The sequence below is a fragment of the Sorex fumeus genome, unplaced genomic scaffold (genome assembly GCF_029834395.1).
Source record: "Sorex fumeus unplaced genomic scaffold, SorFum_2.1 ptg000047l, whole genome shotgun sequence".
Classification (NCBI taxonomy): domain Eukaryota; kingdom Metazoa; phylum Chordata; class Mammalia; order Eulipotyphla; family Soricidae; genus Sorex; species Sorex fumeus.
The window spans coordinates 16869132-16893621 of NW_026606104.1; the positions used below are offsets into that span (position 1 = coordinate 16869132).

Below are 24490 nucleotides of genomic sequence, written 5' to 3' on the forward strand. Positions count from 1 at the left end.
CTAGATCTAGTGATTGATCTCACAACATTTTTGGTATAAGACTGAAGAGCAGTCACTTTCTGTTTAAAGTTCCGCTTGCTGAAAATTCTTGCTTTTTCCATTATATTATCCTAACTTTTTTGTTGAAATTCGATCAACTATATGGAACCTATTTCTCTACCTATTCTGTCCCATTGATTGAATTATCCAATCTTGCATCAGTATAATACTATCTTGATTACTATAAGTATATTCTTTTCCTCTTCTCTTCTCTTCTCTTCTCTTCTCTTCTCTTCTCTTCTTCATTTTCTTTTGTGTTGAGGTTCAAACGCAGCTCCCTCCTCTCCCCCACACACTCAAATATAAGTGCTCTACTGCTGAAGTATATCCCAATTCTGGAATTCTATAGTCTTAAAGTGAAAGTAGTATTTAGTCCTTCAACTTTGATCTTCTAAAAAATTTGAATTTTTTTAAAAAAGAATTGATCTTCTAAAAAGAATTCTTTTTAGAAGACTTTTTAGAAGATCAGTTTTTTTAAAAAACAAAAACTAGTGTGCATATTTTGCATGCAGAAGACTGAATTTTGTCTCTGACACAGCGTTGCCCCCAGAGCACTTCCTGAAGCGATGTCCAAGCACTGTATAGGGTACCCATGAGCAACATTGGTTGTGGCCCCAAAACAAAAAAATATATGAATAAATTTAAAGTATATAATTTTTCATCTCAATGATTTAGTCTAGTTGGATTATAGCATTGTTCAAATCTACAATTTTTTTCTTGACCTACCTATTCTATGAACTACTGAAAAACACAAGTGTAGTTTTGTTTAGTTCTTGTTCATTTATTCCCCTATATTTGGAGATCTGTTATTTGATTAATTGACTTTTATCATCATAAAATAATTTCATTTTCTAATAATCTCAGTTGAAAATTATCATAGTATATGCTTCCTTTTAAATTCTCTTTTTAATTCTCTTTTAAATTAGGCATAAAAGCTAAACTTTTACTACATGTATTGATTTATTGTGGATCAGGAATCAAACCCAGAGCCTAAATTTTAGTTGTAGAGTTAAGAGTGAAATGAACCAAAGTTATTCAGCCATACATAAGGTAAAGCATATTAGTATTACTTTCTTCCTCTGTGATCAGGGATCACTCCTGATGGTGCTCAGGGAGCCCCATTGGGTGCTGCATATTAAACCCTGGTTGGCTGCAGGTAAGGCAAATTCCCTACCTGCTGAAGTATTGCTCTTGTCTTTCTAAACTTGACAGAAGTTTTAGAATAATAGATACTTTAGATAATAATTTTCATATACCATGATATCCTGTATGACAGAGTCCTATTTCATGTTTTGTTTCTATTCTTCTGGCTTTCACAAGTTTTAATTTCTACATACATGGGCCACTATTTTCCTTACTAAACTCATACTTCTTTTCTCTTATTCTTATTTCCCTCTTCTATTTTGTTCCTACAAAAGCACATTATAATCAAAGTAAGCAGGTTTCAACAAGCAAAAGAAAACCATGATTTGAAACTGAGAAAATCTTTTATTATAGCAGGATATTTTATCTTGTCTTCTTGTTCATAAGCAAAATATTTATTCATGATTTTGTTTATTTTTATTTATTTACTTATTTTGCTTTTTGGGTCACACCCGACGATGCACAGGGATTACTCCTGACTCTGCACTCAGGAATTACTCCTGGCGGTGCTCAGGGGACCATATGGGATGCCAGGAACCAAACCCGGGTTGGCTGCATGCAAGGTAAATGCCCTACCTGTTGTGCTATTGCTCCAGCCCCTCATTCATGATTTTAAGATAAGTATAAAACTTTGTGTTATGATTACTATTACAATGTGCTTTTCCGATAAAATGATAGAATCCTATTATATATTTTTGTTCCAAACTTTGCTATGCTAAAAAGACCAAGAAATTCTCAGCTCTTGTCCTTCTAATTTAAATGAATCAGTTTTCTTTTAAATGGACTAAAGGTTAACAGTTCAGGTTGTTTTTACAATGCATTTGTGTCTTAGTCTACTGAATTATTATTCAAATTGTACATAACATTAAATATTCATCTGGCTAGTATCCATCAAACCCAATTGAAAAAAATCAATCCCGGAGATGAGAATATTGGTGTCAAAGGGTAGCTTTCTTTTGCAAAACAAAGGGAAAAATTTAGTGCACAGAATGCAGAAAATTCTAACAAGATTTATTTACAACAATTTCCCTTTTCTTTTTTCAGGTTTACCAGAATAAATATTTATTCAGCTGAAAGTGTTGCTAGTAGCAGGTTCTTGGTGACTTCCTCGGGCAAGGCAAATATCCAGTCATAGCTTGAAGATCAGGTTTGGGAGCACATGCTAGCTTATTACATAAGGTGTTCTTGTTGTCCGAACATGGGTTCAGCTTGACCTGCTCATGCCTTTCAGCAGTCCATAGTTGTCCAATATATGCAACCTCAACGATACTCTCTTGGCAGTGAGGGCACACATTTCCCAGGCCGCAAACTTAGACAATGCATAAGTGTTTTTCTCAAGAAGATTGTAAATTTTACGTTTAACATCCTGTTCTGCCACTGGGAGAATTTTCTTGTATAATTTGAAACAGCAGTCCTGATCATCTAAAGTTTGTCCTTAGGCGAATACCCTTCCCAGTTACCTGCTTTGGTGTCATCTGCGTGCTGAAGGGGCATTGTGGTGTTCAACTGTTGGGCCATCCTGGGTGACAATCTATAGCTACTTTGCTAGATTCTTTTGACAGACGTGTCTTTGGATACCAATGTGTCTTTGACCTCTGGCCCAGCCACTGGTGTTTCCCTAGAGGGACTTCCATAAATGCATTCACACACACACACACACACACACACACACACACACACACACACACAATCCCCCCAAAACCCAACTGATTCTAGTGGTGTTCTGCATTGTTCTGGGGATTATAGAACTCAAGGTAGATTCAGTTCCTCCTCTTCATAGCTACATTTTGTCACCATCTTGGGACTGTTGTTCCAATAGCTCTATGACACAGAACACATATGCATAAATGGTTCTAACCCAAATCTCAGCTGGGCAATAGGGTGTCTGTTTCTAGCTGGCTCTTTCTGCTCGGTGGGGATCTAGGCTGATGGTGCTGCCTGTCTCTGGGACTTGCTGGTATTATATCTGAGAGAAAAGAATGAACCTTATGCTGCTAGGACAGCTCACACTTTATGTGCTAAAGTAAGTCAAATGGATAAGCTGGACATCACTGGGGCAGAGCAATGTAATTCTTCCCCAGGGAGGAGCAGCTTATGTTGTAAAGTACCATCCACCAAACCATTACTGTTCCTAACTAAGGGAAGATCTCTGTTTCTTCTCTAATAACAGTCAAGGGCTGGGGAGGAGTCAGAAGCCTCTTGCCTGGGGCTAACAGTGTTGCTTTCCTCCAGCTTCAAGGCTCCTCGTGGTGGGGAACCTTTTCTGGTGTTCAGAGAGGAAAGTTGGGCTCATCTGTTTTCTTCTGGTTGTTTATGTTCACCTCTTCTCACTGTTTAGCCCTAAGAAGTTCAAGTTTTTTGCAAACCACAGAGTTTGGTGTTCAGGTTTTATTGTCGTCTTTGTTTGATTTTGTTATTTTATTGTTTAGTTCATTTGAATATTATCATTTAATAATTTTATTAAAATATTATGTTGATAATTTAATATTATTTCAAGGAAATCTATTTAGGTGCCAGGAACTGTGAGCTATTTTCTTGCTTTTTTTAAAAACGTTTATTGCTCTATGTGTGTGTGTGTGTGTGTGTGTGTGTGTGTGTGTGTGTGTTTGAGTGTGTTTCTTAAATTAATGCTCTCCCAAAACAATGAATGCTAAGGGATCCTTGGAGAGGAGCAACAAAGAAGGGCAGTGAGTGAAAACCTCAAACTTTATCTCTGCATGCAAGTTCATACTAGTTGTAAACAAAGTGAAGTTGTTGCTTAAAAAAAAACAAACCTGCTGGGGTGGTGGGGGGGGGGGGAGAGAGAGAGGTCGTTACCCTGAGCAAATCATGCTATCCCATCCTGTGATTACCAAGGCTCATCATAAAGGATTTTTGTAAAGGATTCCTAGCTTTTCATAGGACCTTTCCTCTGAAAAGTATAACATCACCTTCAGGTAGCTTGTTGGCCCACCTAACAGGTACAAAAATTTATATTCAAGTGAATCTCTATGAAAAGGAGTGAATCAGAAAACAAGTAAGTCAGGAAGTGAATTCTCTCCACTTGTACTCTAGTTTTTTTGAGCTAATGTTGTTTTTAATATTAATGCTGTTAATATTAACAATTTCTCAACTTCCATTTGGCTGATGTATATTATAATGTACATCATTTATATATATTTATGTATACTAAAATGTACATCAACATAATAATGAGTTGAATGGCCGTGAATTCCACATGAATACAGGAGTTTACCATTTAAAGTTTATTATTGGGGAGGGGGATAAAAAATAAAAATACATAAATAAAATGTTATTATTGGTGCTGGATAGATTGGACACTGGTTCAGTGTCTGTCTTGCATGTGGCTGACACCAGTTCCTTTCTTAAACACTGCCAGAAGTGATCTCTGAGCATAGAGTCAGTAGTGTTCCCTGGGAACCACCAGGTGTACCCTAGCCCCTCTCCCCAAAAACATCATTAGGGAGGGGATAGAGCTCAGCAGTAGAACACTTGCTTTGCAAAGCCACAGGTTTTATCTGTTTCAAAAACAATAATTTTAATAACTTAAGTATTATTATTAAATTTTTATATAGAATATTAAAAGATACATAAAAGTATATAAAAATGAGTATGCATACTAGGACCTTCCCATAGTGAGTTATTTGAAGTATTTGTTCTTTCATTTAAACATGTCTTTTTTGAAAAGAAAATATTTGGGCTATATAGTCTATCGATTTGCTCGAGCGGGCCCAGTAACGTCTCCATTGGAGACTTTGTTGTTACTGTGTCTGGCATATCGAATGCCCACTGTGCTATCGCTCCAGCCCTCAGCGGGTAGGGCATTCGCCTTACAAGCGGCCAACATGGCCGACCCGAGTTCGATTCCTCCGCCCCTCTTGGAGAGCCCGGCAAGCTACCGGGAGTATTCGATATGCCAGACACAGTAACAACAAAGTCTCCAATGGAGACGTTACTGGGCCCGCTCGAGCAAATCGACGATCAACGGGAGGGCCATATAGTCTATGTTCAACTTTTTATAAAAATATAATGTTAAATAAGTATGTTCCTATGCCTGCTTCTTGCATAGTGTGATATCTTTTGCTGGAGGGGATTGGGAGGTGGGAATTCTCACATGATAGTGCTTAGGGCCTAATTCTGTGCACTCAGGGATCACTCCTAATATGGTTTGGAGGACTACATGGAGTAATGGGGTTCAAACCTGGGTGGGGTATATGGAAGGCAAGCACCCTATCCACTGTACTATCACTCCAGCCCCACCAGAATGATTTCTTTTAATTATTAAAACTGCCACGCAATTTATCAACCAAACTAGGTTGCTTTTACAAGTGAATTGCATGTAGTCACAAATACGATTTAAATTATTATGGCTTTATATAGTAAATATTCTTCTCATGACTTCTATTTTATTTATTCATTTATGTATTTATTTATGGTTTTGAGGCCATCCACAGCAATTCTCAGGGCTTACTCCTGGTTTCATGCTCAGGGATTATTCCTGGAAGATCTTAGGAAACCATGACTTTTATTTTAAAACCAATCACTCTTTACTCAAGCATAAAGCAATGCAGAATTCAGTGATGATGAGATGAATATCCAAGAAGCATTTCTCCCTCTCTTTTCCTTCTGTCAATGTTGTTGATTCCATGAGTGGAGGCTCAGATAGTTGCTTGGTTGTGGTGCACACTAGAGTCTGCACATCAGGTTGCAGAGCTCGTGCACACTCAGCCAGTGCTCATAGAGAGGGTATGTGGTGCTCACCAGAGAAATTGCACCCCAGGCTGCAGTGCCCTGGGGGGAGGAGGGTCACACCTGGCTTTGGTGCAACCCGAGATCTCTGGTCATACTGGGACTATCACACAATAGAAGTACCATGCACAAATAGCAGAGCTCCCAAGCTTCACTTGGCACATGCAGCAGCAGCTGGCTTTAAATCTATGGCCTCATACTTGCAAGCAGGCACTTCAATTACTGAGCCATCTTCCTGCTCCTAAAAGATATTTTTGAGTGATTTCCACACTTGATATGAAATACAATGCACATCATCATATCAGTACATTGGCTTTTTTCCTAGAGGGAGGTGCCCACACCCAGTCATGCTCAGGGCTTACTCCTGGTTTTACCTCAGGGATCACTAGTAACATGCTCAGGCGACATACAGGATGCCTTGGATCAAACTCAGGTTGCCTGCATGAAAGGCCAGTGCTCTATCTGCTGTACTATGGCTCCCGCCTCCATATCAGTCTCTTGACTTAAACTTTTATGTAATTTTGCAGCATTTCTGTGACTTTCTGTTGCTTTTCACCTGACGTTGCAAGTGTTTGTCAGTTACTTCACAGAGTAGCTTTGCTCATTAGTTATGCTTAGTACCTCTCTTTTCCTTTCGTTTCCATAGAGCTTACCTCTTTTTGCTTTTTTGAGGGGGGGGGCGTCATACCCGGTGATGCTCAGGGGTTACTCCTGGCTCTGCACTCAAGAATTACTCCTGGCAGTTCTTGGGGGACCATATGGGATGCTGGGAATCGAACCCAGGTCGGCCACGTGCAAGGCAAACACCTTACCTGCTGTGCTATCACTCTAGCCCCAGAGTTAACCTTTTTAGTTCTTCCTCCAAAGCTTCCAATCAGCTGTAGTTTCAGATACTTCTCACTTTGCCTGCTTCATGGCTGCCATTCCACTTCCTGCCATTTTATCACCTGCTGTAGGAACGTCTTCATTTCTAATTAGTACAGATGAGAAATCTCTTCACAGAGATTAAGTTCAGATCCTTCCACAAACGAATAACAAAATCTGCCCAGTATGACTGCAGGGTCGAGCCGAGTAGGGGGCATTCCTCTGTGACATTAATTGTGAAAAGGGAGAAGGGATTCTTGCTCAAATTCCACAAGGCTTCAGCGTTTGTTATTAATTTCCGAAGCATTTATTCTTTGCTGAGTCAATGTTGGCTGACACCGGTTCTCTGAGACCATAATTATTCCTTCGGTCATTAGAATTCCTTTGTATGAAGTAACATCCATTCCCCCCACTATAGAAATGATGTTATCACAATCCCTACAAGGACTTAAGGAAGATTCTAGGGGATTATCCCTGAGCTTCCTTCTACAAACTAGGATTCAGGATCACTTTCTTTTCACCTGTTGTTGGCACCTGTCCCTTTCCCCTCATCTAGACATCCATTAGCTGAATGATCCCCACAAGCCTTCACTTCAATCATTTCCCTTAAACTTACCGTCAGGTATTAAGAAACCATTGAGCTGAAATACTCCCCCCCCCGCCCCCGCCTTCTGCCAGCACAGATCATTGTATTCTTTTCTACCTGTTGGATTCATACACTAAAGGTAGCCACATCTGGCTTTAGAGAATTCCTGTTTTCCCTTGAGGTGCTCAAGTTCAGGAAGTTCCCAAGTTAAAATATGTCCCGCTTCCAAAGTGACTTGCTAATATGTTGTTTGGAACTTGGAAGCAATTTTTTTCCTGTGTTTAAAAGATTTTTTTTTTATTGAATCACTGTAAGCTAAAGTTACAAAACTTTAATGTTTGAGTTTTAGTCATACAGTGATTGAACCCTCACCCTCCACTAGTGCACATTTTCCACCACCAATGTCACCAGCATCTCTCCCCCTCCCCAAGCCATCCCACCCCTCCCCTTTCTTTATGGCAGACAATTCCCTCTTTCTCTCTCTACTTACAGGTATTATGGTTTGCAATACAGATAATGAAAGGACATCATGTTTGGTCCTTTATCTACTTTTAGCACTACTATCTCCCATCCCAAGTGATGAGTGATCCCTCCAACCATCACTGACTTAGTGATCCCTTCTCTATTTCAGCTGCCTTCTCCCCCAGCTCATAAGGCAGGCTTCCAACCATGGAGCAATCTTCTTGGCCCTTGTCTCTACCATTCTGGGGTGTTAGTCTTATATTATTAGGACCAAATTCTTCCAACACAAACTTATTCCATCAGAAGAAGGCTTTAATGGGCATTAATCGCCTAATCTAGCCTTATTTCAGCATACTCAATATACTACACATCTGTTGAGCCAACCATTGTTAAGTGTGATGGCTGAGAATTTCTTTGGCCATCAGGTTGCCCTATAGCACTGTGAATTGAGCTCTTCACCCCTGACCTCATCCTGATAATCATTTACAAATATCTTTTTCCTTTTCTTTTTATGATATTGGGGGCCAAATCCAAGGCCTCACACAACTGAGCATGTGCTCTGCCACTGAATATCATCTTTGGCTTACAAGCATTTTTGTTGTTGTTGTTTCCTTGTTCTGGTAAGCATGAGTTTTCTTTAGCCCCGGACTTGACAGCTGCACACTCCCCTACAGGGGTAAGATGCCATGGGAATTTTCTTAAATATCAGGAGAGGCCACAGCCCTCTGTCCGTGCTGATCAATATGTAGCTGCACCTGTGAAGGTGTGAGGAACACCGTGGGTTGTGGGATGAGGCCCGTTGCATCTGGAATAAAACAGTCCAAAATCTTCTGAGAGAGGGGCTGGAGCCATAGCACAGCGGGTAGGGCGTTTGCCTTGCACGCAGCCAACATGGCCAACCCAGGTTCGATTCCCAGCATCCCATATGGTCCCCCGAGCACCGCCAGGAGTCATTCCTGAGTGCATGAGCCAGGAGTAATCTCTGAGCATTGCTGGGTGTGACCCAAAAAGAAAAAAAAAAATCTTCTGAGAGAGCAGAATTTTCCCAATGGTGGGATATTGTCTGTTTTTGGGATATAGCTGCAGGCCAGCATACGAAGCAAACGTAACCTTTGAATGACTGAAGAAGGAATGAATGAGTGCATGAAAGACATGGGCAAGCATCAGTGTCCCCAAGAGCCAGTGTGGCAGGCAGTAGCCACTTCACGGGGCTTCCCTTGGGGTCCTTCCCTTGGGTTCCCTTGGGGTCCAGCGTTCTGAGATTGCTCTACCCCATTCTGCTCTACCGGTGGGAGTGAGGCGGACCCGAGGGTGGGAGGCTTTCTCTGTAATCAGAAGGCGCGGGGATCCAGGGAGACCTTGCCAGTGCTCTGTTTTGTTTTCTGTCTCAAAGGCATCTAAAAGGCCAAGGGGCCAGCTCCACTTACGTGTCCTTCCCCTCTCCCAAGCTGTCCGTGACCGCGGAAACTGGGGTTCGGATTTGAGAAAAACCGGGGTAGGTCTGGACAGGACGGTGAGCTAGGCGTGGATGGGGGTGGGTAGCCACGGGTGGGGTGAGGGTCCAGTGTTCCCTCCTCGCTCCACTGCCTGAACGTGAGACAAGGTTCCCTAAAAAAAGCTCAGGGTGCCCAAGACCCGCCTGGAGGCGCAGTAGATCGCAGCGGGGCTGGCGCGGGGTGCCCTGCGTGGGAAGGGGACGCGGGCAGGGCGGGGCAGGGCGGGGCGCGGCTCCTCCGCCCTCCGCGCCCGCCCCCCGCGGCCGGGCTGTCCTGGGCTGGGCGCTCGCGGCGGCCGCTGGAGCGGGGCGCGCAGCCGCGTCCTCCCCTGCTCGTCGCCCGTGGAGCCCGGGCCGCGCCGTCGCCGCCATTCGAGGGCATGCGGCACCCGCCGGGGCCCCCCGCTCCCGGGCTCGGCTGCGCGGGCGCGCGTGAGCGGTGAGTGGGGCGCAGCGGGCGGCCGGGGCGCGCGGGGTCTCCTCCGGGCCCGACGGGCAGAGCTGCCTGCGGGGCCAGCCCGGACCCCACTCTTGGTGGGAACGGGAATTTCGAGGGCGGGGGTGCAGCACGCCTTGTCCCCTTCCCACTTTATTTTTTTTACCCTCCCCCCCTCCCCCCCCTCCCCCCTTCTTCTTTGCAATCAAAAACCAATGGAGCGTCCGCGCCGGCCGGTCTGGGCACGGGGATGCGCACCGTCCCGCACGTTCGCCTCTGCCTCGCCGGAGGGCTGGCACAGGTGCTTCTTTCCCAAACTTTCCTTTTCCAATTCTCCGAACTGTAAGACCTGGCGCCGTCGATGCTGTGATCGGAGGCTCTGCAGAGCACTTAACGTTTTGCAGCCTCCCAGCTACTCCCGGTTCACTCCGTGTGGGTTAGGGGACACCTGAGACCAGGCAAGACTCAAAAGATTTGGGAAGTATCTTGACTAAGGAGCAACACTATTGGGATCGTGCCCTGCGAGTGACTGAAGGTCTTAGTGATCCCGCATCACCATGGTCAGACAAAAGTGCTTTTGTTCTATGCAATGTTACTTTATTGCTTTCAGTCAGCAAGTTGCAACTACTAAAGTTGCTTAGAGATTTCTCAGGTATGTTATTTGAGGAGTGACTGAATATTGGAAACAATTTAGTCTTAATTAGATAATTCTTAAAACACCCCTCAAAAGTAATTGGTGGTCATTTTTTAACAGCCCTTTCCATGAAAAGTTTCCCTCGGAATTTGTTATTGTCATTGTAACTCTTTGTCCCTCCTCCAAGTCTTTACTTGATCTTGGAATGTTTCTTTAGAAGTAAAGGACCATTTACTTCTCATGGTTCCTACTTGTTTCATTTACATTTTCTTCATTAAAAAAATATATATATATATGGACACGGTGATTTGCGAAACTGCTAATATAGGGTTTCATGCATACAATGAGTTCCTACTTGTTCTAAGTTAAAGAAAGTTCATTGTTAGTCATGGGTGATGCATCCTTCTTTACTAACAGACTATCGTGCCATGCACTGTATGCATTTTTTTGAAGTGCATGAACTTTTGAATTGCTAAGGAGAGTTGTTGGTGTGAACTCTTGATAATCACTGCCCTGCTTCCCAGAGACATTGGATACAGTTTTGTGTGACCCACTCCAGTAAGTAGAACTCTTTTAAGACTAGAAGTGAAAGGTAGAAGAAACACACAATCTTGGTTCTGTTGACAAGTTGATGTCCAAGCAGTTTGGGCAGTTTGTTCTTAAATGCCCAGCAAGTGAAGCTTTCTTGTGGGGTTGATGTACTTGAGCTAAGTTTCTAGAGTTGTCTCTGGTGTCTTGAGATTCTTTGTACTGGAATCACTAAAGAACCTGGGCATCTGCTGTCCAGATATCTCTTATATTATCACTCCCATATAGAAAAATTAATGATGTTGGCATGTTTTTCTTATTTTCAATCATGCGTGTGGTTAGAATTAAAACCATAACATTCATTTAGCTGCCAATGAAACATCCTCTTTTCTAAATCTGGTTGATACCAGCTATTAGAGTCTATATTAGATCAGAACTCAGGAATCTGGATATTTTACAAGATGTTTGATATAGTGAGTCCGTGTATATTTTCTAGGAATGAAGACTGAAATGAAAGACTTAAAATCTGTCATTGTTTTTTTAGTATATCCATCAGAATCTATCTGAGAATCTACAACATGCTAATCCTCACGTTTTTGTGAGAACATGCATTGGCAAAGGACCATGTCGCCCTGTATCCAGGCAGCAATCAAGGTACACACTTTCAAGGGCTAGCCGCTTCTCCCTCAGGTTTTTTAACTTCCTGCTGAGGATAAGCAATTCACCATAACTTTAGCTCAACCTCTTATTTCTTCGGGCTACGGCAAAGGGAAACACTATAACTTGAATAGGAATTACTATAACTCAAATTGCCCATTAGCCCTTCTCTTTGGGGGTATACATTAGTTCAAAATGTTCTGTCCTGTGATTATACAGAGTGGTTAAGTCTGATTGCAAGCTTCTAAATGGTGGATCCTAGTCCCAAGGCATTATTAATGTGGTCTGAATAGAAGAGCAGGCCTTTGCACTGAGATTAGCCTTCGTTTCAGGCCAGACTTGGTGACCTTAGACACATAGCTGTACCTCTCTAAGTCTTAATTTTCTCATCTGTAAAGATATCTTTACAGATTATGAAGGTTATGCCCATCTCCCAAGATAAAGGATAAAGCATCTACCAGAGTCTTCTATCTCGGTAGTAATCCTTCTATGCTAGTTGCCCTCTTTTCTTCCTAGACCAACTCTGAGGCACTGGCATTTCTGTAAATGTGGGTGTAATATACGTTGTTATGGGGTCTGCTTATTAGACAATTGTGCATTCCCCAATAGAGTTGACTTAGAGATGTTTTCCAAGTGTCTCCTACAAACTTTCTCCTTTCCTGACCATGGCCCCTTGTTCTTCCCTCCATCATTCCTCCTGTGGGTCATGAGCCTCTTTTTCTGGCCTTGCTCATTCTTTGTCCCTTGTTCTAGGTCCTGCGTGTATGTCCTAGACTTCCCTGTAACTTAGTCCTGTGATGGATGGGAGAGGTGGTAGTGAAGGGTAGGGACAGTCTAGAAGTTCAGCTCTTTGGGCGTCCTTGATCCCATACAAGTTAACACCTAAAATTAATCTTCTCCCACCCAGGAAACCATAGTGTGTTAGTACTTACATCCCATTTGCAATGTGCATTCATAGTTTATCAATTATCCCCAAATGTCTCCCTTTCCTATGTGATTTAGGATTCTCATTCTGTGAGTCTTTATGACATTCAATAAGTTGCTAGTCACCCTGGAATTGGTTTTCTCATTTACACAATAATGACAATGATTCTTCTGCCTGTCTGGGTTGATGGAATTACAGACGCAGAAACTCCAATGTGGGACCTCCAAGTGGGCTATTTTGGAATGATAAGCTCTCCATGTGGCTTCAGGCTCACTCACTGGATGCTCCTACACCCCATTTACACCCTTCTCAGCTACTTTCTGATGTGGAAGAAGAGATGTCAAGGACAGAATCCAAGAAGATGAATATCAGGACTGAGATTACCTAACACTGTATGATCCAAGACACAGGGCAAAGTTCCAAAGAAACGTTAATTCCCTCCAGCCTGTATCGTCTGCTCCTGTCAACTCCTAGTGGACAGAAACAAGGAGCTAACTAACAGTCAGTGAGTCATAAGTGAGTGGTAAGGGCACTTTGGGGTATCCTGTGTCATCCTCACTGTCCTGGGCCTTTGTTCTAATTGTCTCTAAGGCTCACTCTGCAGAGAACTAAACCCATTCAAGAACAACACCCTACAGTATAACCATTTAATATATGTGTGTATATATACACACATACACACACACAAACACACACATCTATATATCCCCAGTAAGTCAGGAGATTGGTGACAATGAGAGGGGACACCTCTGACCCTCTGACTACTTGGCTGTCCCCACTGATTTCTCCCTTCAAGCTGATACCCTCCACCCTGATTCTCTTTCCTCTCTACCTCCTGAACTGATTCCTCCCCTCTTCTCCCAAGTGTCTGCAGCCTTGAACTTCTTCTGTACCTTGACCTTTGCCCCTGCCCCTGCCCCACTGCCATGGACCCTCCCTCCCTTGCTCAAATATGAATCATTCATCCACCTTAGGCTGGATCAGGATGGCTGTCCCTCTAAAAACAACCTGCCCAGTGTGCCTGCCCCACCTCTCCCTATGGATGTCAATCAGCTCCGCACCCCCCTCCCCTTATTACTCATCAGCTAGTTCTATGTCCTTACAGCTCCATGGGACATTAGGCTGGAGATTCTACTAGTCCTGGTCTTGATTCTGTCACAGGCAGGTTAGATGGTATAAAAACAGCATGGCTTCCAGGTGGTACCAGTGGAAGTTTCTGGAAATTAGACCCTCCATAAGCACCACCAATTTGCCCAAAATTCTGCAAACAGATATTCAATCTCCATAAGAGCAATAAACTTGCTTTGTAAAAAGCAGCTTTAAAGGAGACTGCTTGGTTGCCTCTTTTAGCTGGGTTGTTCCAGAGTCTCTTCTCTAAGGAAATTCTGAAGCTTCCCCCAGAGGGACTCAGCTCTTTTAAGTCAAAAAGTCTGCAAAGGAGTTAAACGGGCATTCACTCCCCCAGAAAAGTTAAATATACCAAAGTCTCAAAGTCCTTGGAAGTGACTAGTTATTGAAGACTGAAGGGAAGGGTAAAGCACTGAGTCTATCAAGAGAACATCTATGGATCATGTCCTAGTTGATTTTTAATAAATCAGTCTTCTTGTTTATTTTGGGACCACACCCAGCAATGTTCAGGCGTTACTCCTGGCTCTGCATTCAGGAATTACTCCTGGCAGTGCTTGGGCAACTATATGGGATGGCGGGAATCAAACTCCAGGTGGCCATATGCAAGGTCAGTGCCTTATCTGCTGTACAGTCGTTCTGACCCTAAGTCACTCTCTTAATGGAGGAACTTTCTCTGAACTAAATTGTCCTGTGAGTTCGGTGAGGAAATAAGAAGTAAAATTGTGTGCTGCTGTGAAATTAGTATTAGGCAGGCTTCTGAGAAAGAATAAGAAGTATAGATCACGATGAAAATAAGAGGTGATTGATTATAGGAACTGATTCGTGGGATCATGGTGGACAAGAAGTCCCACTTCTGAGATTTGCAAGCTGGCAAACCAGGAAAGCCAGCAGTGTGATTTAGTCTGAGTCCAAAGGTCTGTTAACTGGGAACATCATGTGCAAAGGAAGGAGGTGGAGGTCCCAGCTTAAGTAAAGGTAAAAAAGGCCCTCCCATTGATCGTCGATTTGCTCGAGCGGGCCCAGTAACGTCTCCATTGGAGACTTTGTTGTTAGTGTGTCTGGCATATCGAATACTCTTGGTAGCTTGCCGGGCTCTCCGAGAGGGGCGGAGGAATCGAACTCGGGTCGGCCATGTTGGCCGCTTGTAAGGCGAACGCCCTACCCGCTGTGCTATCGCTCCAGCTTAAGTAACAAGGGAAAAAAATCCCTTTCTTCCATCTTTTTTTTTTCCAATTCAGTCTCCACCACCCCCCCCCCCCCCGAGTTGAATGATGCTTATTCATATGGGTACAAATAATCTTTACCGAATTTTCTGATTCGGAGGCCAATCTCCTCCAGAAATACCATCACTGAACACTCAAACAATGTGTTCCGATCTCTCTGGGTATCATTTAACCCAGTCTAGTTGAAATATAAAATAAATCTTTTCACCAAATTAGAACAGTTGGCATTGGTCAATTTTCCCAAGCTCTCACCTGGTCTGTAGAGTTTGTTTATACTTTATCACTTTTCACCTAGAGGTTTCCTTTCCCTGATTTAGAAGCCATGTTATATTTCTTAGTCAGGTCTCTTCTGGAAAAGTTCCTGTGATTTTCTCTGTCCTAAAGTGCTTGCAGTTGAACAGATTTTTAAAAATATTTTTTAAATATTTTATATATTAATATTTTGGGGCTGGAGTGATAGCAAAGCAGTAGGACATTTGCCTTGCATACAGCCAGCCTGGCCGAGCCGGGTTCGATTCCTCTGCCCTTCTCGGAGAGCCCAGCAAGCTACCAAGAGTATCTCGCCCGCACGGCAAAGCCTAGCAAGCTACCCGTGATGTATTCGATATGCCAAACACAGTAACAACAAGTCTCAAAATGGAGATGTTACTAGGCCTGCTTGAGCAAATCGATGAACTATGGGAGGACAGTGCTACAGTGCTACATTAATATTTTATTTTTGTACTATATTTTAAAAATATAGATTTTATATTTTATGTCTGACTTTCAACTTTGGTTGAGCAAGTATGTTCCTTGGGAACCAGATTTAAGGTATGTGTTCTGGAAAGGAAAACCCTGTTTTTCTTGGACCATCACATCGTAAGGTAACTGATGTGAGCCTGTCCCATCAGAATATTGACCTGATCACCTGGTCATGTTGTTGCCTGAAAATTTTCCCTCCCCCAGCTCCCTTGGAGTCACCATTTTTTCCATTTTAGCTCCCTAGTGTTTGTGGGCTAGAGCGATAGTACAGTGGGTAGGGTGTTTGCCTTGCACGCAGCCAACATGGCCGACCTGAGTTTGATTCCTCCGCCCCTCTCGGAGAGCCCGGCAAGCTACCCAGAGTATCTCGCCCGCACAGCAAAGCCTGGCAAGCTACCCATGACGTATTCAATATGCCAAACACAGTAACAAGTCTCACAATGTTACTGGGCCGGCTCGAGCAAATCGACGAACAATGGGAGGATCATGACCGTGACCGTGAGTGTTTGTGGTGAAGTATTTAGAGTAACCTCCTTAACATCTATTCCTCATTAATTCTCCACTTATAGCCCTGCCATCATAACTGACTTCTGCCTGAACCAGATACCTGTACGAAATTGCCAAATAGTGATGCTTTATTTCCATTACTCCTGTGTGTATTATTTGGAGTCTATTATAAGGAAAAAGTTTCATTACCCCTCAAGTATTTACTCACACAGGAAATATTCCTGAACTCCTTTTATATTCAACACATTCAAAATGTTACTATCTGTACGTTCATCGATTTGCTCGAGCAGGCCCAGTAACGTCTCCATCATGAGACTTGTTGTTACTGTGTTTGGCATATCGAATACGTCACGGGGAGCTTGCCAGGCTCTGCCGTGCGGGCGAGATACTCTCGGTAGCTTGCCGGGCTCTCTGAAAGGGCAGAGGAATCGAAGCCAGCTCGGCCGGGCTGGCTGCGTGCAAGGAAAAACGCCCTACCGCTGTGCTATCGCTCCAGCCTATCTGTACTTATTTTGCTCAAATTGTCCTTGGTCAGGCTGTGGTGGAGGTCGGGTGTGGGCTGTCCCTCTGATCTGTCCTTTTATACGTCTCTATCATTCACTGAGCATTTCTTTGTTTTCTGAAATCACAAGATATCCCAGATTCATCTTGTACTAATGACCTAATTAGTCTCCCTTTTTAGTAGGAAATTGTGCTTACAAGTGAAAATATGAGAGGTCAATCTTCTTATTGTTTCTGTTACTACAATTCCTTTATCTCTACCACAGGGCATTGATGTGCATACACATGATGTATATGTTTATGTACATTTATGATTTTTTCCATCAGAGCACACATTAGAAAATCTTGAGTTCATATCAACTTTTGCAATTAATATATAATTATTAGTAGTGGTAGTAGTAATTAACAGCATTTGCGATCCACTGCTCTGGGAATTTTTCTGTTCTTTCCCCAGATATGTTTGCTTATGTCTTCTCTAGCAGTCAGCTCCGTGGATCCCTTTATCTTCATTGCTTAAATGATTTCATCCGAGTAGCCCACCCTCCATCTCCAAGACTGCTCTGAATCCTCTGTGCCCGCCTTCTTCCCATTGCTTCTGGCCTATAAGCCCTTGTCTCCCTGCTGTGTATCTTTCCCCAGCTCCTACAGCTCACTGTTTGTGACTCTGCATTGCACCTCTGTATTCCTTCCCCAGTTCTTTCTCAGCAGACTGCATTCTCAGTCACATGTGGAGCTCCCAGCTCTTGGAAGAGGAAAAGAGATGACAAATTGAGAGAGAAGATGGAAATGGAAGAAAAACCAAGACAAATCATATACACATTTTTTAAAAGTTTTTTTTCTATACAGCCGAAAGTTATATTAATTTTCATTCTCACCAACATGTTCCTTTTTTAAAAATGTAGGAGTTACTGCTGTTTATTCAGCCACCGATTAAGCTGATTGAATTGGGCATGAACTCCAAACCAACATGTTAGTATGATACCAATTTTCCTGCACCTGTGCTAGCACTGGATTTTATTCACCTGTTAAAATGTTGTCAATCTGATGGCACTTTGCTTTTGTCTCATTACAGCTCATACCCTGCTTAAACCTGTAATATTTCTCTTACCTTCAAGGTTAGGGTATGTTTTTATTTTGTGTATGTGGGGGTAAGGGGGTCACTCCCATTGATTCTCAGGGCTTCTTCTAGTCTATGCTTAGGGATCACTCAGGAGACCATCTATGCATGTGGTGCAGGGGATTGAACCAAGATCAGTCATGTGCAAGATAAGTCATGTGCAAGATAAGTCATGTGCAAGATAAGTCATGTGCAAGATAAGTCATGTGCCTTAACTTTTGTATTATTTCTTCAGCCAAAGATCAGTGGCACTTTCATTAACATGAAGGGATTTTTTTTGTTTGATTTTGTTATGTTCTATTTTGGCCACACAGGGGTCACTCCTGGTGATTCTTGGTGAATCATGTGGTACCAGGGATTGAACCCAGGCCTCCCACATGCAAAGAATGTGTTTAGTCCATTGAATGCTCTCTCTTTGTCTCCTACCACTGGCTTTTGGACAGGATAATTCTTTTGTTGTGAAAGGGCCTGTTCTGTACATATTTGCATATGTTGGAAAAACCCTGACCTCCACACACTAGATGCCAGTAGCATGTGCCATTCATGTTTGTCTGTATGGTCTTCAGATACCAAGGCATCCCAGTAGGGAGGGGGGTCAGGTCTGGCTGAGAACACACTGCATATGTGATGAGCTCCTGAAGACAGGGCACTTCTTTTTTTTTAATTTTTTTTTGTTTTATAAGGTAGTTCACAATATTTGATTACATTTAATATTCAAACACCAATCCCACCACCATTGCATCTTTCCACTACCATATTTGGGATGTTTCCATTCCAAACCTCAATTCTTGTCCCAAAGCAGAACCAAAATAATATATTTTGTATTGTTTGTTGTTACTGTGTCTGGCATATCGAATACTCTCGGTAGCTTGCCGGGCTCTCCGAGAGGGGCGGAGGAATCGAACTCGGGTCGGCCATGTTGGCTGTGTGTAAGGCGAACGCCCTACCCGCTGTGCTATCGCTCCAGCTGAAAAACCACTGAAAATGCACAAAAAAAATTCATAGAGGAAAGAGTGTGAAGATTGTTCTATTTTAGCAGGGGCCATTAAGACCTTCTATAAGATATCACTAACATTTTGTTAAAGGTTGAGCCCTCTGTGATTGGTTCCTACTATTTGAACCCCACCAAATGTGGTATGGTACTCTTGGAGAATAGGTAGGATGTGTCTTTTGATGTGTTACACAGCAGCGAATGCAGACTCGAGGTCCAGGAATAGGTTCACTCATGCATGAGGCTTCACCCAAGTGTGTGGGGAGCGACCTTAAGCATGGTGGCAGTTGAGTTCTGGAGGTTTTCAGCTGCCGGGGCTGGGTCCTTTGGGGCCAAAGGGCTCTCACCTGCCCCCTTCTGGGGTGCTCCTAGTGAAATATCCTGGCATGGGGACCGGTCGGGTGCTTCTGTTTTTGTACACACTTTGGTCATCTGTCTTTCTCCTGCATATAGTGAACAATAAAGAGATAATAGGTGCACAAAGATGAATGAAGTAAGAACTTGATTGATTGACCCCATATCAGGTTGATTCATCCATATAAGGACCTAAAAGAAGATATATTATTTCTTGTTGGCTGCCCCTAACCCATCTCACTGTATTTTATGGTCTGGGAGTGATGTTGTAAATACCCAAATGGCCCTTGGCAGAAAAAGATTCCTCACTCCTGAATATGTCCAGGCTCCTCTGAGCTTTCTCTGAAATATGCAAACTGATTAATCATTGTAAGTTTCTATCATGTCTTGAAAGTTTTATTCTGTTCTTTTTATTTGATTATATGGAAACGTTTATCAAAAGTTCTAAGAAGAAAAGTACTTACACTTTTTCTTTTATTTACCACAATCATATTATTATTCTTCTAGAGTCAGTAAATGTTAGCAGAGGGTATTAATGTCATTACAGACAGAGGACAAATCCACATAATTCATTTCTCATGGGGGCACAGAATTAACTGCTGAAAAGATTCCCGGGTAATCAGTGACTTGGAGAGAGCCGTGCCCAGAGCAGGGAGGTATCAGCGCAGCCCCACTGTCCCCATCTCATTTTTCCTCTGGGAAGTGGGTGGTACTATAGGGCATCTATTGCAGGCATCAGATGGGGAAAGAGTGGCGAGCTGCCCGCGAGAGCTGCTCAGGGGTGTGCCAGTGAGTGTATTCTGCTAGAATCACTCTAAGATCCACTGTCTCGGGAAGTATGATAATAGAGTTAGAAGCTTAAACAGTGTAAGCAGGTTAAAAGTCAAGCATGGGACTAAATGTGATCAGTGCTTTCAGACACCCCCTCACGACTGTCAGCAGTATGGGAGACGAGACCTTGGCATTGGGGTTCTAATATTGGTGACCCATCCAGTCTGAGGAAGGGGTTTCAACTTTGGTCTCCCCTGTAATGTCTTTGGGGGCTCTCCCACTTATTGAGAAAGGCTGGCCCTAGAACTTAAGTGGATTGGACTGATGCCTCGGGACCCAGAATTGTATTGAGCATGCGCACTGTTTTTTCATTTGTCCCCATGGTGCAGCAACCCACAGGTGAGAGCTTATTTTCCTTTCAGAGCAGAGAAACTTTACAATAGAAACTTAAAAATGTTAAGTAACATTCCTCAGATCCACCTGATAACAATGATATTTATACTTTGTATCAGAGGCTCTTCTTTTTTAATTTTAATTTTTTTATTGAATCACCATGAGATAGAACATTACTAAATTGTTCATGATTGCGCACCATATGGGATGCTGGGAATTGAACCTGGGTCAGCTGCATGCAAAACAAACGCCCTACCCGCTGTGCTATTGCTGCAGTTCCTGGTCTTAGAGGGAAAAGTTATCAAGCTTTTACTATTGAGGATGGTATTTACTGTTGAGTATGAGTATGGTATTAGTTGTGGGAGCAATTATCTTCAACTGCCCTGCACATTTGTCTGCTAGTATTTGAACTCAGAACCTGAAGCTTGTGTTCTATCAGTCCATGCTGTCACTCCTCTTCCTCTCATCCCTCCTTCCCTTATACCTTACGCTTTACCATTGTATCATGGATTCATACTCTTGAGCAGGGAGGAAACTTTCCTGAATGGTCGTTATTTTAAAGTCAGTATAGGATCACTTTGCCATAGGTACTTATTAAATTGAATAATACAATACTAGTTGTATATTCCATTGGATTTTCTAGAAATTTTCAGTCATGTAACTTTTTGGGGGGAGTCCTATGTCCAGTTTGTTGAGAATTACCTGTGTGCCAAGCTTCTTATTAAGGTCTTTATAAATGTTGTTTTCAGTTCTTGCCAGGTCAATAGTGTGCCAAGTTAGAGTGTTTGCTGAAAGCCATACCTGACCTAGATCCAGCTCACTCCAGAGCTTCTACTCCCTTCTCTCACCTTCCCACCTCCCTGGAGATGTAGACTGATTACTTTCTTTGGAAGACTTGGGTTCCCAGGACTCCACAGATCTGTTCTTTCCTTCTCTACCCTCTGTTTTATTTTATTTATTTTTAAAACTTTCTGTTCATTTTTTGTTTAGACTCTGCTCTTGTTTTAAGTTGAGTTCTTTATTTCATTTTACTTAGTTTTGGGGTCACACCTGACTGTGCTTAGGGCTTACCCTTGGTTCTGTGCTTAGTGATCACTCCTGGAAAAACTTGGGGGACCATATGTGATACTGGGGATTGAATCAGGGTTGATCAGATACAAAGAAATCTCTTTACCTGCTATACTGTCTCTCTGTCCCTACCCTCTATTTTAAAAACTGAGCTGAAAGATTTATTTTCTTCTTTGTTCTGACTGACAAACACCCGCTCTACAGTGGAGGAGCCGAACTAAGAACACCTCAAAACAAATCAGAACAGAACAAGAAGCTCCCATGAAAAAGATTATAAAAAAATGATTAAAAAACAAACAAAAAAAGATGATAAAAGCCCTGCAGAGCTGGTATCATCCAGACCTCCTGTCATGGGAGTGGAATGACTTCAGTGGTTGGTTCCTGTGTCTGCTGTTAGAAGAGTCACTCAGGACCTGCTTTTGATATTGTCTCCTGGAAAATTCTTTCTTGTCCATTAACCCAGGTGTCTGAAACATGCATAGAAAAATGTGTGCTCCTTGTAGGAGATCTGTCCTCACCAGAGAATGATGAGGACAGATCATATTCCATGGCAGTCATATTCTATCAGATAATTCCTGATCTGTTTGCTTTTTGTTGGTTCAATCACTAGTTGCCACATGTGCATTCTATTCTGGACCAAGTGTCTGAGTCTGCTCTATTTCCAAACTTCTGAGGTTGGTCCATCTCTCTTGCTCCTCCACTACTCTTTCTTCCTTAAGGCCCTCTAAGACAAAGACTAGAGCATGGAGATGTACCGGGTTTTGTCTTTTCCATAGGTCTATCTTCTTTTATTCCCCCTAGATATCCCATGGAAAGCCTTTGGAAATGTGAGCAGTGAAACTGTGTTCTGCTATCTAAAATTGTGGAAGCTGTTGACTTCTGCATGCAGTAATTACTCTTGGCAGTGCTCAGGGGACCAGATGGGATGCTGGGAATCGAACCTGGGTTGGCCACATGCAAGGTAAACGTCCTACCTGCTGTGCTAATCCCTCCAGCAGCTGTTGACTTCTAATCCTCATGCTTCTCACTTCCACAGCACCACCACCCTCCTTTTCTGACTATTCATTCTTTTCCCCTGTTGCTTACAGACTTATCAACACTTCATGCCCATACTCACCTCTTCTTGTAATACACAGGACAGCCTATATTTTCTCATGTTCTGCTCCTTTCAAACACCTTCACCTCGCACTCTGGGCTCCTCTGGCAAAGAAGACCCTAAACACAGTAACCTGGAGGAGACTGAAATGTTTTCCACTCTTTGTTGAAAAACTGATTTCCTTGATTTCTAGCCCACCAGAGACCAAGCTTTTTTGGTTTATACTCTTCAGAGGCAAGTCGATTGATCTTGCACTTGTATTTCCCAGCAATATCGATTTGCCGTAAATACATCTGAATGTTTATTGGCAGTTTCTGTACTTCTCCTGCATGAAAACTAATGCCTGGGCTGTCTTGAGTGTTTGGCTTGTCAGAGTGAGCTCACAGATGTCTGCCCCAATTTGCAGGAAGGCAGACGGGAACTGAGAGGTGCACACTCAGTATATTTGTGCTAACCCAGAAAGGGCACGCTGCATCGGCATCCACTTTCCACTGACAGAAATGAGTTTTGTAGCCTCCTTAGCTACAATCGGTTTGGAAATTGGAATTTGTTACTCTGCAAGTAAGAGAAGGCGAACACAACAGCACTTTGTGTCCTAGAACTTTAAATAATGATACCAAGAAATAATTGTGAGAGCACTCACAGGGCAATAAATCATTACGGGCAAATGAGAAGAAATACGATGAGCTCAGAACTCAGTGTCAGCACAAAGAACCAGATTTCTGAGGCTGGGATGCTGGGTGAGGCCTGAGGCCTCAATTCATCATTTCATCTCTGACCAAAAAAACTGATGTTTAAACTCAGAGGAGCTGTGACTCTCATTATAGAACACTTGCTTGCCACAGCTGAGGCCCTGAGTCCCTCCCCAGCACCATGTACCCCCTGCCCCAACTCTCCACATGCTTTGCCTGTGGAAGTCCAGAGTTCAATTCTGGCACCTCATTGACTCCTGGCACCAACTGCTGTAGTCCTACAACTAGGAGGGGAAAAAAACCACAGCAGATTTCTTAAGAATGGAGTCAAGGGTCTTGGTGATTTTTTTATGCAGCCTGAAAAGTGGAGGCATGTCATGTGATGACGCTGGAAAGGGAAAATACATATATATGTATGTATATACACACATACACATATATGTATATGTATATATGTATTATATATGTGTATGTATGTATATATGTATTATATATGTATGTATACATATATACATACGTATATATGTGTGTGTGTATGTGTGTGTAAAACTAAGCTGGAGTGATAGCACAGCGGTAGGGCATTTGCCTTGCGCACAGCCAGCCCGGCCGAGCTGGGTTCGATTCCTCCGCCCGTCTCGGAGAGCCTGGCAAGCTACCAAGAGTATCTCGCCCTCCTGGCAAAGCCTGGAAAGCTACCCATGACATATTTAATATGCCAAACACAGTAACAAGTCTCAAAATGGAGACATTACTGGGACTGCTCGAGCAAATTGATGAACAATGGGAGGACAGACAAACAGACAGACAGTAAAACTAAGCAAATACAATACAGATGGCAGGGAACGTGAAAAAAATCCAGACCTAAATACTCAGGTTTGGAACTGATGTTAGAACCTACTGTTCTATATGCAGAACGCAGATGTGGGAGTAGATATAAAGTTCTGGAACACAACAGTGGTGAGAAACCAGGGGTGTTGGGCCAGAGCATCTGCTGTCTGCCCGGACCCCAAGCAAAGTGTCCAGAGATGAAGAACAAGCGGCACTGCCCATGGGAGTGGATGAAGCCTCTTCACTTCTAGTCTTTCTGCCGAGGTGCAGTGTTATTGGCTGGGAGCGGGTGAGGCTTGACGCCTCCTATTGTTTCTGACAGAAATCTGATGTTTAAACTCAAAAGTTTGTTTCAGAAGTGATGTGGCTTTCATTATAGAGCACTTGCCTGCCTCGGGTGAGGCTCTGAGTCCCTCTCCCCAGCACCATGTTCCCATCCCCCACCCCCACAACCCTCCAGCACTGCAACACCACCAAAACCAAAACTTCATTCCTTAGTGTGGCCTCATCACCATCTGCATGCAACTCTTCCCATCTGTGTGTTTGCTGCCCTCAGGAGCCA

The 24490-nt window shown here is 43.0% G+C and overlaps 1 protein-coding gene across 1 annotated transcript in view; it reads left to right on the forward strand.

Annotated features, from left to right (window-relative positions):
- The first annotated feature begins 9646 nt into the window (after positions 1–9646).
- The window catches only part of LPAR3 (lysophosphatidic acid receptor 3), an 84016-nt gene continuing 69172 nt past the window's right edge, over positions 9647–24490 (forward strand). Inside the window, exon 1 of the mRNA XM_056123576.1 lies at positions 9647–9777. The gene's annotated coding sequence lies outside the window, so the exon portion shown is untranslated. The remainder of the gene's footprint in view (positions 9778–24490) is intronic.